Source organism: Callospermophilus lateralis, chromosome 15 (assembly GCF_048772815.1).
Source record: "Callospermophilus lateralis isolate mCalLat2 chromosome 15, mCalLat2.hap1, whole genome shotgun sequence".
NCBI classification, from domain to species: domain Eukaryota; kingdom Metazoa; phylum Chordata; class Mammalia; order Rodentia; family Sciuridae; genus Callospermophilus; species Callospermophilus lateralis.
This window is the reverse complement of record NC_135319.1, coordinates 22,662,249-22,676,856: the sequence shown is the minus strand read 5'-3', so window position 1 is coordinate 22,676,856 and position 14,608 is coordinate 22,662,249. Positions and strand designations below refer to the sequence as shown.

The 14,608-nt window shown below is 35.8% G+C and overlaps 1 protein-coding gene and 1 pseudogene across 3 annotated transcripts in view; one reads left to right on the top strand and one right to left on the bottom strand.

Annotated features, from left to right (window-relative positions):
• The window catches only part of Marchf8 (membrane associated ring-CH-type finger 8), a 134,374-nt gene that overhangs the window by 106,998 nt on the left and 12,768 nt on the right, over window positions 1–14,608 (bottom strand). The window lies entirely within an intron of this gene.
• LOC143381426 (proteasome subunit alpha type-6 pseudogene) lies at window positions 8,883–9,391 on the top strand (annotated as a pseudogene).

Here is a 14,608-nt window from a genome sequence, read left to right as displayed (position 1 = left end):
GAATTTTGGGGTGATAATGGTATTGTGATTAAGTCTAAGAAAACAGCTTTTATCTTTTGGTGAAATACTGAAATATTTAAAAATAAAATGACATAACAAGAACTGGCTCCAAAAATGCAGTGGGATAGTGAAAGAGGCTATGTGTGGAAGTCAGCTGGTAACAGATTGCACTCCTCCCTCCACTTTCATGAATGTTTGAAATTTTTCATTACAAAGTTTTGAAAATTCAATAAAACAGTGTACATGTGCATAATTTATTAATAAAATTGTTAATGGCATACACAATTCTTCATTATTTCCTGCTTTACAATAAGGAGGCTTCTACAGTTCTTTCAAATGAAGTAGTAAGACTTGTACTCTTCTCCTGTTTATCCGGGGCTCATGTCCTTTATTTTTCTAAATAATAAATGAAAAGCATATAGCCTGCTATATGAAAGGTGCTTAATAAATGTCAAATCAATGAATTCTGTTTCCTATACATTGCCCTGCTCTGCTTCCTCCAAGGCTCTAATCTATTGATCCAATTCATACTAAAAGAGGAACTGAACTCAGGATACAGTTTAGTGCCTAGTAAGCAGAAGCAATGGGTTCAATCCCTAGCACTGTGAAAATAAAAAGTAAGAGTAAATAGAACCAAGTACAGAAAAGCAAGATAAAAATCAAAAACCCTGTACTTAATCTTTTAAATCTATATGCCACCAAGGATGTTATTTTTTCTTGTGGTAACAAAATTCACCAAATTAACTATGTTTAAGTATACAGAGTTCAAAAATTATTAAGTATATTCACATTGTTGTGACATGAACTCTAGAATTTTCATCTTAAAAAACTGAAGCAATAGCTATTAAACAACAAAAGACATTTTGTTTCTGTTTTTCTTTGGCAATCTTGAGGATCAAACCCAGGGCACTACACATGCTATACAAGCATTCTACCACTGAGCTACATTCCCAGTCCCAAGATGACTGCTCTTAATACTTCCTACTCATTGCCTAGTCTACTTTACATATACCTCTAGCGACCAAAACTGCATTTAAAGCATTATTCTTTTGAATATACACTTTGTAGATCACAATGACAGCAAATTTTTAAAGAATAAATAAATTAGTCCCTAAAGTAAACAGAACAGGTCTGAAGTATGACTGTTAACAGAAGACTCACATGAGCCCCAAGAAAGGAAAGAAAGACTGGGTTGGAAATGTGAACTCAGAGTCACTCTAAAAGTCCAAGACAGGAAGAGACAGGCTTGCAGCTATAAGGACACAGCACCCAGCTATCAAAGTAGTCCTTTCATGGCTGCATTCAACAGAGGCTTACCACTCCCACAAGCAGGCTGTAACAGTGATAACCCCTGATAAGCACACAGAGTCAAATTAAACAAATGCTTTATATGAAGGACTTAGGAAAGTTATACCTCATTCAATAGATTTTAAGTTAAAGATGTCTATGCTGGCCTACAAAATAACAAGTTAGCATAATGTGTAAGTAAAATAATCACTGAAACTCTTCTGCCAGTTTCAATAGTTCTAATTAACTCTGGTATTAAATAAACCCTTAGTCAATCACAAGTGATTTTTCAAAATCACTTTCATTACAACATTACTCTTTCAGAGCACAAACTTACAGCCTAGCCTTCACTAGGACCATTCCAGAAGAGAGATAACAAATTTTGCGAATGACAAGGGATATTAGCAGAATCAAGCCAGTCAAGGACCCGTTTACAACACAGAACCTAGAAATCTCATGGAACACAGTGGGAAACTGGAGAGGGGACACTCTTTCTAAAGCAGGAATCCAGGTATGAACCAAAGAAAGCCACAGAACATGACCTGGTTTGGAGGACAACGTGGTTTCCTTCAGCCACACTACACCACATAAAGTAAGGCTGCTCTATATAGAGTTAAGGACACTTCTTGAAAAGGATCTGTAGACCAATAAAATTGCCAGGGATCAGCAAAACAGGAAGAAGCAGCTGTTAGCCACAGGACTGACAGCAACACTAGTGATAATGACCACACTGGCAACCACAGCCTTGATAGTTGCTCTGTCAACACTGGATGTATGCATTCACAATAGAGACTGCATTCTGGTGCCAGGAACAGGGGTGGCAGCGCGCTTCTGCTTCCAGCACCAACACAAATATTCTTGTGTCACATGGAATTCTCAATAGTGCAGCTGGAGAACAGTCAGAGGAAACAGAGGTGGAACCTCCAGAAAACTTTCACTTTTTCTATACTAACCAATTTTTTTTTACAATTATATCATACCATAAACAAAACTCACAATTTTGAATAAAGAAAATATATATAAAAGCATAACATATCAAGAATTAAATGGAAGAAATACATGGTGAAATCAATAAAATTTCATATAGAATTTATAATAAAGTCTTACTTGTGCTTTGACAAGTCCCATCTTTTTAAGATAAAATAAATATTCCAAATAAATGTATCTTACAAAAGACAATATGTGACTTAAATTCAATAAAGTTGGGCCAATTTCAGTTATTCAAAAATATGTGTTCTATTCACCGGGAAAATAGAAGTTAGTGAACATACTATTAAACTTAATAGGTCAGCAGAGGCAGCACAACATACAAAAAAGCTTAAGATTCAGAGCTGGGAACCTGGTGTGATACTTGGGTTTGTCATGACCATTAGTGAGCCTGTGCAGGGATACACACTAACAGAGAACATACCATATCACAGGCTAGCTCTGCACACTTTACACTCACCAACCAAAGCAATACTTACAACCCTATGAAGTACTCCCATATGCAGGATCCCTAAGATGGCAAGGGTCAAACTAGCTGGGCAAGAGCATGGCTAGCCCCAGAATCTGTGCTCTGAGTCAACAAACTGCAAAAACTGTCCAGGCCTTTCTTAATCTCTTAAATTAGCAGGGCTCCTCATGCCCTTCTGCCTACTTGCTGAGATTTTTTTTCTTTCTTTCTTTTTTCACTACTATAGATTTTTTATTTGTTCTTTTTAGTTATGACAGTAGAATGTATTTTAACATATCATACATATATGGAGTATAACTTCCCATCTTGTGGTTATATAAGATGTGGAGTCACACTAGTCACGTATTCATAGATGAACATAGGAAAGTTATGTTTGATTCATTCTATTGTCTTTACCGTTCCCATCCTGCCTCATTTCCCCATACCCACAACCAATCCAATGAACCTCCACTCCTCCTTGCCCACCACACCTTTTATGAGTCAGTATCCACATATCAGACAGAATAACTGGCCTTTGGTTTTTTGGAATTGGCTTATTTCACTTATGCTAAGTGATAGTCTCTAGCTCCATCTATTTATTGGCAAATGCCATCATTTCATTCTTCTTTATGGCTGAGTAATATTCCACTGTGTATATGCACAACATTTTTTTATCCATGTTGAAGGGCACCTAGGTTGGTTCCATAGTTTAGATATTGTGAATTGAGGTGCTATGAGCACTGCTGCCGCATGACTATGGTATGCTGATTTTAAGTCCTTTGGGTATATGCCAAGGAGTGGTATGACAGGTCAAATGGTAGTTCCATTTCAAGTTTTCTGAAAAGTCTCCAGACTGATTTCTAGAGTGGTTGCACCAATTTGCTATCCCACCAACAATGCATGAGTGTACCTTTATCCCCACATCCTCATCAATATTTATTGTTACTTATAATCTTGATAATTGCTATTCTGACTGAAGTGAGATGGAATCTCAGTGTAGTTTTAATTTGCATTTCTCTAATTGCTAGTGATGTTGAACATTTTTTCATATATTTATTGACTGATCATATTTTTTCTTCTATAACGTGTCTGTTCAGCTCCTTTGCCCATTTATTAATTGAGTTATTTGTATTTTGAAGTTAAGTTTTTTGAGTTCTTTTTATATCCTGGAGATTAATGTTATATCTGAGGAGCAGGTAGCAAAGAGGTCTCACATTGTAGGTTCTCTCTTCACCTTCTTGTTTCCTTTACTGTGAAAAAGTCTTTTTGTTTGATACTATTCCATTTATTGATTTTTTTATTTCACTTCTGTGCTTTAGGAGTCTTGTTGAGGAATTCAGTTCCCAAGCCAACATGATGGAGAGAGATTTGGGCCTTGCCTTCTATTAAGGCATAGGGTGTCTCTGGTCTAATGCCTTGGTCTTGATCCACTTAACAGTTTTGTGCAGGGTGAGAAGCAAGGGTCTAATTTCATTTTATTACATATGGATTTCCAGTTTTCCCAGCACCATTTGTTGAAGAAACTGTCTTTTCTCCAATGTATATTTATGATGCCTTTGTCTAGTATGAGGTAACTATATTTATGTTGGTTTGTCTCTGTTCTTTCTATTCTGTACCACTGGTTTATGTATCTGTTTTGGTGCCAATACCATGACATTTTTGTTACTATCACTCTGTATTACAGCTTAAGGTCTGGTATTGCAATGCCTCCTGCTTCATTCTTCTTGCTAAGGACTGCTTTGGTTATTCTGGGTCTCTTATTTTTCCAAATGCATTTCATGATTGCTTTTTCTAATTCTATGAAGAACATTATCAGAACCCTAAAAGGAATTCATTAAATCTGTATAGAGCTTTTAGTAATGTGGCCATTTTGACAATATTAATTCTGCCTATCTGGGAGCATGGAAGATCTTTCCACCTTCTAAGGTCTTCTTTAATTCCTTTCTTTTATAGTGTTTGTAGTTTTCATTGTAGAGGTCATTCACCTCTTTTGTTAGATTCATTCCCAAATATTTTTTGAGGCTATTGTGAATGGGGCAGTTTTCCTAATTTCTTGTTCAGCTAATTCATCATGATGTATAGGAATGGAACTGACTTATGGGTGCTAATTTTATATCCTGCTACTTTGCTGAATTCATTTATAAGTTCTAGAAGTTTTCTGGTTGAGTTTATTAGATCATCTAAACATGTCTAAACATGTCATCAGCAAATAGGGATAGTTTGAGTTCTTTTCTATTTATATCCCTTTAATTTCTTTCTTTCTTCTAATTGCTCTGTCTAGAGTTTCCAGGACTATGTTGAACAGAAATGGTGAAAAAGGGAATCTCTGTCTTCTTCCAGTTTTCAGAGGAAATGCTTTCAATTTTTCTCCATTTAGAATGATGTTGTATTTGGGTTTAGCATAAAAAACCTTTTACAGTGTTGAGGTATGTTCCTACTGTCCCTATTATCTCTCTTAAAAAGAACAAATGCCATAACAAAAGAGTGTTTTGCAAACTGTTCAGTTGTAGACAAACAGATGATAGTTAAATATCTACCATCTATAAACATGCTGTGTTTTTTTCTATTGACCATACATATGAATTTTTAAGAAATGGTTCCTAAAGCCATTTGTTATATTACTAATTCACACTATAAGAATGTTTCACTTAATTTTAGATGCATTTATGGATACTGATACTTCAATAAACATGAACATTAACCTGAGATTAAAGCCTTTATAAATATGACTGCAAACTTGCATTTCCTCCTTGGCTAGAATCCCAGAAATGAAGAAATTCCAAGTGTGCAGTAGACTGAATAGCTTTCACACAAGAATAAAGAAATTTTCAATTCACCAAACTTACTTTTGTAACAAGATCATTAGTTCTCTAGGTTAGAGGGCTTTTATTTTTATACCTTCCACAGCTGTAAAAATAATTCTAAACAGCTTAGAAATATACTTGTGAATCATGTCATCATGGCACCTCAGCAGACAGGTTGAATAGAAGGACTCATCCTTCCCCTAATACACAGACATCTGACCCAAGAGAATCCAAGCCACTGGCTGAAGAGAAGCTAGTTAAGTGACCTGGCATGTGGAATCTAGACACACCAAGCCAGAAGCCACAAAGTAAACCAAGAACTTACAGGGAAGTAAACCTGAAAAAAATACAAGGAAGAAGGATAAACCTCAAAGATTTACAAGTACGGCCAAGGTTATCAGGAATTGAGAACTATGGGCAGAAGATATGAAACAGAAAAGATAATTTAAGGATCAGAAAGCCTCAGGCCTCAAACAGAAAAAATGAAACAGAAATGAAAACAACAGAAGAGCTGAGTAGTTGATCCCTATAATTGTATTAGACCTCACAGTTATTCAGCTCATTTTTCCTTGAGATTTCAAAAAAAAAAAAAAAATACGCTACTCTTAAAGAATACTGAAGTGAATTACTGGCACCATATCACCATATCTGTGCCCATGGCATTATAACTAGCTTAGCATCATTTCTCAGATCTTCCTCCCCTCTCCTCCAGATTGCTGGCCTAGACTTAACAGCTCATCTGGCTCTTCTCTACAAGTGCAAAAAGTACCCTAAAGAAACCCAAGATGTTTATTTCATATAACTAGGTAAGGGTAAGCCAGAATATTTGACCTAATGCTCACCAGTAGAAACCCAAAGTTTATGCAGGCAGGGAACATTATGTGGTGGCAGCAGCTCCTGATCCAAAGTCTCATTCAACTCTCGATTAGGCAAAAGTCCATTCTCACCCCAACTCTTGAGACCATATTATACTAGAGGTCCATTTGAGAATTTTCCCAAGACCTAATAAGATACCATCTCAATTCCATAGCATTTAATTTATTTACCAATCATAAGGTCATTCCTGTCTAAAAAATTGAAATTACATTAATGAGCAATTTACTTAAATATACTGATTTCACAGAAAATGGTATCTAGTATGTGAAATAAGACAGTCCACATCTCTGACATCACTAGTAGTTAATTCAGAATTTAAAAAAAAAAAAAAACATGGAGCTTTCGAATGAAATGGCAGATTCAATATATATTTACTTTTGCACCTTCCCAAAATACCAGAAGTGTTACTAAAGATATTTTAAATAACACATAACTACATGGAAGAAAAATGAAGCAAGAAACAAGAGCAACAGAATTCTAAAACCTGAAAAGTAGGGATTAGGCAGGATATCTGGTAAGTAATTTAGCAGACCCAGTAGTGCTGAATTCCAAGTCAGCAATGGGGAAGACAGAAGGCAGAAAATAGAACTCCTGCAAGAAGTGGAATAACTGCTACATGTATAATGGCATTAATTGACATGAACATACTTTATATACAGAGATACGAAAAATTGTGCTCTATATATGTAATAATAATTGTAATGCATTCTACTGTTGTCGTATATTTAAAAATAATAATAAAATCAATAAAAAACAAGAAGTGGAGTAACTGGCAACACTGCATAGTTCCTTCCAGGAGGGTTGGGGTAAAAGGGGGGGATTAAGGTAAAGTTGGAATCAGGAAGGTAACTGGTAAATTACTCAAGAAGTGGTTAGATCCTCTTCTCGCTCACAAGGCCAGCGTATACTACATGCCTGAAATGAGTATTGGAACTCTGATAAGTGGCTAAAGTCATCCAAGACAAAAATATTCTCCTACTTCCTGATAAAATCCACTCACATTAAATTTCTCTTAAGAAAAGAGTATCTTTATTTCAGATCCTCTGGATTATCATAGACTAAATTTTAAAAGAAATATGTAAACTCACAGTAAAAAAAAAAATCACCATATTCACGTAGAAGTAAGTCTCTATGAGTTAATCAGTAGAAAGAAAACTCCATGCTGGGTACAGTAGCACATGCCTGTAATCCATCACCTTGAAGGCTGAGACAGGAGATCAACAGGTTTGAAGACTGCCAGGGTAACTCAATGAGACCTTGTTTCCAAAACTAAATAAATAAAAAGAGCTTGGGATGTAGGTCAGGTAAAGTGCCTCTGAGTTTAATTGCCAGTACCCTCCCCAACCAAAAAAAAAAAAGAATGGTGCATGACAATAATCCCAGATACTCAGGAGGCTGAGGCAAAGGGATCTCAGATTTGAGGTCAGCATCAGCAATTTTGCAAAACCCTGTGTCAAAATGAAATGAAAAAGGACAGCAATGTAACTCATTGGTAAAGCATCCCTGGGTGCAATTGCTTGTACCACAAAAGAAAAAGAAAACAAATAGTACTGTTGTCACCCTTCCAACAATATAATTATAAAACAGAATATTAAATAACTACATATTTAATATAAAGTATTTTTTAAATACTTTATATTTTTTATAAATATTCAGCAGACTCAGGAGTGCTGAATTCGAAGTCAGCAAAGGGGAAGTCAGGAGGCAGAAGGTAGAACTTCTGCAAGAAGTGAAGTAACTGGCAACACTGCCAGTGGAAGTATTTTAAAGTATTTTTAAAAGGAGTGCTAGGCGTAGTGATGCACACCTGCAATCCCAACAACTTGAGAGGCTGAGCAGGAGTATCACAAGTTTGAGGCCAGCCTACACCACTTAGGGAGACCCTATCTCAAAATTTAAAATAAAAAAGGGCTGGTGATGTAGGTCAGTGGTAGAACATCCCTGAGTTCAATCATTCATACCACAATCAATCAGTCAAGCAATTTTAAAATGAGGAAACAACAAAAAGCACCCAAAAAGTCCAGTTTGAAAAATAACAAAACATTCTTTTAGGAATTAAAAATGTAACTATTAATATGAAAAACTGAGTTAAACAGCAGATTAGACACAGCTGAAGTAGGATTACCAAACTAGATATCAGATTTTAAGAAATTAGGGAGGAAGACCAGCAGGTGCCCCAGAAGCAGTCATTGCAACTTCCGGAGGGGTTTGTATGCCTACAGGTATTTGAAGTAGTGAGTGCACCAACATATTCTGTGGTTCCCGCACTTGATTTGACCACCATATTACCATTTTTTGCCGAAGAGCCAGCTTCACCAAGTAGAATATGCTTTTAAGGGTATAAACCAGGGTGGTCATCAGAAGCTGTCAGAGGGAAGGACTGTGCAATAATTGTCACACAGAAGAAAATACCTGACAAATTATTGGATTTCAGCACAGTGACTCACTTATTCAAGATAACTAAAAACACTGGCTCTGTGATGTCTAGAATGACAGCTGACAGCAGATCCCAGGTACAAAGGGCACACTCTGAGGCAACTAATTGGAAATACAAGTATGGCTATAAGATTCTTATGGACATGCTGTGTAAAAGAACTGCTGATATTTCTCAGGTCTACAGACAGAATGCTAAAATGAGGCTACTTAGTTGTATGATTTTAAATGGTATAAATGAAGAACAAGGCCCTCAGGTATACAAATATGATCCTGCAGGTTACTAGTGTGGGTTTAAAGCCACTGCAGTAGGAGTTAAACAAACTGAGCCAACCAGCTCCCTTGAAAAAAAAAGTGAAAAAATATTTGATTGGCTATTTGAACAGACAGTAGAAACTGCAATTCTGCAATTACGTGTTTGTCTACTATTCTATCAATAGATTTCAAACCTTCAGAAATAGAAGTTGGAGTAGTTACAGTTGAAAATCCTAAATTCAGAATTCTTACAGAAGCAGAGATTGATGCTCACCTTGTAGCCCGAGCAGAGAGAGACTAGACATTGTTATTAGTTTAACAAATCCATGATGCCACTTGCCTGTGTGTTTGGTAACAATAATCTAACATTACAGAGGCCCTGAATTGAAAAAGAAACCTCTTCCACTCCTACTACTAAAGTGATTAGGATTCTGTATAAATAAAAACAGTGCTTTGGGGAATAAAAGAGAAATTACTCAGCATTAGGAAGTGAAAAATATTAAAAAGAGCCTGACAGACATGAAGAATAGACTGACATGGATTCATCTATGGCTATTTGAGTCCTAGAACACAAAGAATAGAAAAGAAACAATACATGAAGAGATAAAAGCTACAAATTTTAAAAATATGAAAGATGGGATGGGGGTATAGCTCAGTAATATGGCACTTGCCTAGCATGCATGAGGCTCTGAGTTCAATCACCAGTACCACAAAAATAAACATATATTAAAGACCTGACTCCGGATTCCAGATACCTAATACGTACCCAATACTATGAGTAAAAAAAAACTGGATAGGGAGAATTAATAGTTTAAATTACAGTATTGCCAAAAGTAATCTACAGGTTCAATGCAATCTCCATAAAAATACTAATAATATTCTTCATAGAATTAGGAAGAAAACTAAAATTCATATGGAAGAACAAAAAGAAAAAAACAGAATAGTCAATGCAATCCAGAGCAAAAGAACAAAGGTAGAGACATCACAATACTCAATTTCCAATTATAAAAAGAGACACAGAAACTAAAACAGTATGGTACTGGCATAAAAACAGACACATGAACCAATGAACAAAAAACACAAGAGACAAACCGAAATAGCTACAGTCACTGATTCTGACAAAGATCCTAAAAACATGAAAAGACAGCATCTTTTTAACAAGTAATGCTGGAAAAACTGGATATCCATAGGTAGAAAAATGAAATGATATCCTTATCTTGCACCTTGTACAAAAGTAAACTCAAAATTAATCAAACACCTAACTATAAGGACAGAAACACTGAAACTGTTAGAAGAAACAATAAGGGATATACTTCAACATACAGGTGCAGGCAAAGACATGTACTGAGGGCTGGCTATGTGACCCAGTGGTAGAGCACCTACCTGGCATAATGAGGCTCTGGGTTTGATTTTTAGCACCCAAAAAAAAAAACACTGATTCCAATATATTCCAGTCAGAACGGCAATCATCAGGAATACAAATAATAAATGCAGGTCAGAAAAGAATTCTTATAGACTGTTATGGGAATAAAAATTAGTAAAGCCACTATGGAAATCAGTATGAAGCTTCCCCAAGACACTAAAAATAAGTCAACCATATGATCCAACCATACCACTCCTTGATATTTATCCAAAAGAACTGAAGTCAGACGACTTGTGGTGGCACATACCTGTAACCCAGTAATTCAGGAGGCTAAGGCAAGAGGATAGCAAGTTCAAGGCCAGCCTCAGCAAGTTATTGAAGCCCTAAGTAAGGTAGCAAGACCCTGTCTCAAAATAAAAATAAAAAATTAAAAGGGCTGGGAATATGACTCTGTAGTTAAGCACCTGGTACCAAAAAGAAAAAATAGAGTCAGGATATTTTATAAACACATGCATATCCATGTTTACTGCAGCACAATTTACAACAACCATGTTAAAGAACAAGCCTAGTCAACAAACGAACAGATAAAGGAAATACAGTATGTGTGTGTGTGTGTGTGTGTGTGTGTGTGTGTGTGTGTACATACATACACACACACACACACAAAAGAATTTTATTCAGCCTTAATAAGAAATTATGTCACTTTCAGGAAAATAGATGAAACTAGTGACAATAAATTAGAGAAAAAGAAGTCACACTCAGAAATATATCTGTTTTCTCTCATATGTGGTAGCTAGAAGGAAAACACAATAAGGTTTAAGACAAACAGATCAAGAGAACAGAACTAAGAATTCAAAAATAAACTCACTCTTATACAATATATTGATTTTCAAAAGAAGAACCAAAGCAATTCAAATAATGGAAAGCCTTTCAACATTTGTTTCTAGAGCAATTCTTTATCCATATGTTTAAAAAAAAAGATGAACTTCAACCCCTAATACCATAAATAAAAAAATAATTTTGGACTGATCATTGATCTAAACCTAAGACCAAAACTATAATAAAACTTCTAGGAATAAAAATATAAAACATCTTTGCACATTGAGTATAGGCAAAACTTAAGAAAAGTTATTTGACAAAATTTAATGTCAGGAGGACACTAGAAGTAATTTCCACCATGGTGTTAGATTAACATTGGTAGTATGAATATAAATTTATAACTTTTTATATATGCATGTATATAGATGTTGCTTCAGTATGTCTTCAAAAATTCAAAGGTTGAAACTTAATCATCAATATGCTACTCTTAGGAGGTGGGGACTTTATAATATGATTAAATCATGAAGGTGAAACCATCATGAATAAAACTAGGGACCTTATAAAGGGGATAGAGGGAACAGGCTTGGCGTTTTTGCCCTTCTGCTCTGCCACCATGTGCAGATGAGGCAAAAGGCCCTCAGCACACACCAAATACAGACACCTTGATCTTGAATTTTAGAGCTCTAAAACTATAAAAAGTAAATTTTGACTACTTATAAATAACCTAGTCTCAGGTATTTTGTTATATAAGCCCTAATAGACTAAGACACACTTATAAATGAAAAACTAAGTTATGTGTGTATAAGAATACACACAAATATATCCTAATTTGTCCATTGAGGGGGCCTACATGCATGCAATAAGTTCATCAGGTAACCAGATTATGATTTCCAAATGGCATTCCCCACTAATTAGAACAAGACTCCTCTGAGACAGGGCTGATTCAAGGGTTGGGGCATACAAAATGAGCCCAGAGAATCTTGTTACATCAGAAAGTAAATAAGAGTTCAAAGAATTGTTAAAGCATATGAAAACAATACAAGAACCAGATTGAAAAGGTTCATAAGGGCCAAATTTAGTATATGCTGAATATAGAAATAACTACAGAAATGAATAACAGACCACTAAACAAGATTATACATATAAATTACTTAAATAATAAATGGGTAAGGTGAGAGGAAAAGGGAAAGCTTTTTCTTATAGGAGAATGGCAATAACTAAAGAAGGAGTATGGATTTGTAAAATTATCACTGGAAGCTAAAATGGGTGAAAGTTTGATGAGGAACAAGATATTTACATACTATCAGTATTTATTAATTTTGAGGAAAAAAACAGTATCTTGGCAATAGAGAAATCTGACAAATACCAACTTAATCAAGTGTCCAATGTTACCAACAACAATGAAACTGACATTATGTGGCTCCTAATATATCATACTAATAAAAATAAAAATCATTTATTTTGTAATCCCTACCTAAATGTATAACCTGAATTCAATCATAAGGAAACTTCAAACAAGCACAAATTAAGGGATATTCTAGAAAACAAATGGCCTGTATTTTATAAAATAATAATGTCAGAGAGGAAAACTGATTGATCAGAAGCCTGAGAACTCTCCCAATTCTTTGTGAGTGGTAATCAGAACAACTAAATAGCAGCTTCTCATCAGGGCGGTTTACTATCGGAAGACTGAGGTTCAACAGCAAAAAGAGACATGGAAAAGTCTAGGCACTCTAGAGAATGGAACAGAGTGTGAAAAAGTGCTCCAGTACTGAAGGCACACCACATGTGGCACAGCAGCATACCTGAGGACATGGGTAAGGGAGAGGGAACGGAAGAGCCAGTGAATGCATCTAAACACAAGCACAGTGCAGAGGAACAGTATGGACACAGCAGATCTGGGATCTACAGAGCAGGCAGAGTTAGAGAGGTTCTCTGTATTTCCCAACCTGTACTCACTATGCTGTAATTAGGTTATGTCTGAGTTTGCTACATGTTCCTGTCCCAAAAAACCCTTGGCAATTATTACTACACTGTCCCAGTGAATGTATCTCTTGAGTCTTAGCTTTGTGCTCAGGGAATACAACATCACTGAAACAACCCCCCTGAAAACTCCATGGAATGAGAAACTGTTTGATAACAATGGAAGGAAATATAAATTGTTCCCCTGTAAGATGGGTGACTCAAATAGCCACCTGAAGTAGTTCGGAGAACCGAGAAGTGCTTACCAATGGGAGCTGGGTCTCAGAAGGCCACCAGAGTCATAGGCAGCAGAACTAGTAGGGCCTTCCACATCCCACTCCACACTCACTCAAGTTGTTGTCCTACCATCCAAGAAAGCTTCACAAAAGGTGCCAATTACCCAGATGTGCTGCGGTGCTCCATGTCACCCTCCATGTCACCCTAGCCCTGGAAATGTGTTGAACTAATCTCTCTGAAGTAGATTTCTTCAAGGGAATGTTATAGTCTGCACGAGCTCCTACTAGCAGGAAGGGCAGCTGAGAGCTATTCCAAGTGGTTCCACTTCCAATCCACTCTTATTGGTCATCTAGTAAACAACACAAAATTAAGAAGGAAGGGACTGGGGACATAGCTCAGTTGGTAGAGTGCTTTCCTCACATGCACAAGGGCCTGTTTTAAATTCCCAGCACCACAAAAAAAAAAAAAAAAAAAGGAATGGGTGAATAATTCCCAAACTTTGCTCTCCCCAAAGGATACAAAGTTGATTGTTAAAATGATTAATAAATTAAAAGGAATAATTAGGGGAGATAGTTCAGGATGTAAAAGAACAATTGGAAAAAAGTGATTCTGGAAAAACAATCTTGGAAACAAAGCTTGATAAGTCAAATTTTAGAAAAACAGGTGAAAGCTTCACCAATTGACTAAATCAATCAGGAGAAAATGTCAGCCAGGGCTTGAAGACAAGATTGATGAATCATCACATTCAGATGCTAATAAAGAAAAAAATTAATTATAAACAGAATATACAGGCTTATGGATGAGATTAAAAGAATAAATGTGTGAATCACAAGTAAAGACAAAGGAACAGAGATACAGGATAAAGGCATAGAAAACACATTCAATGAAATATTAGTAGAACAAAGAATATTGAATGATGCAAAAGAGAAGCACCAAGTTGCTTATAAAGGTAAACCTATCAGAATAACAGATGATTTCTTATAAGAAACTCTTAAGGACAGGAGTACATGGAATTAAAAATTCAAACCCTGAAGGGAAATCACTGCCAACCCAGATTCTTATTATACCTAACAAAGTTATCCTTTAGAATTGAAAGAAAACATAAAAATTTTCCAATGTAAGTATAAATTAGAGGAA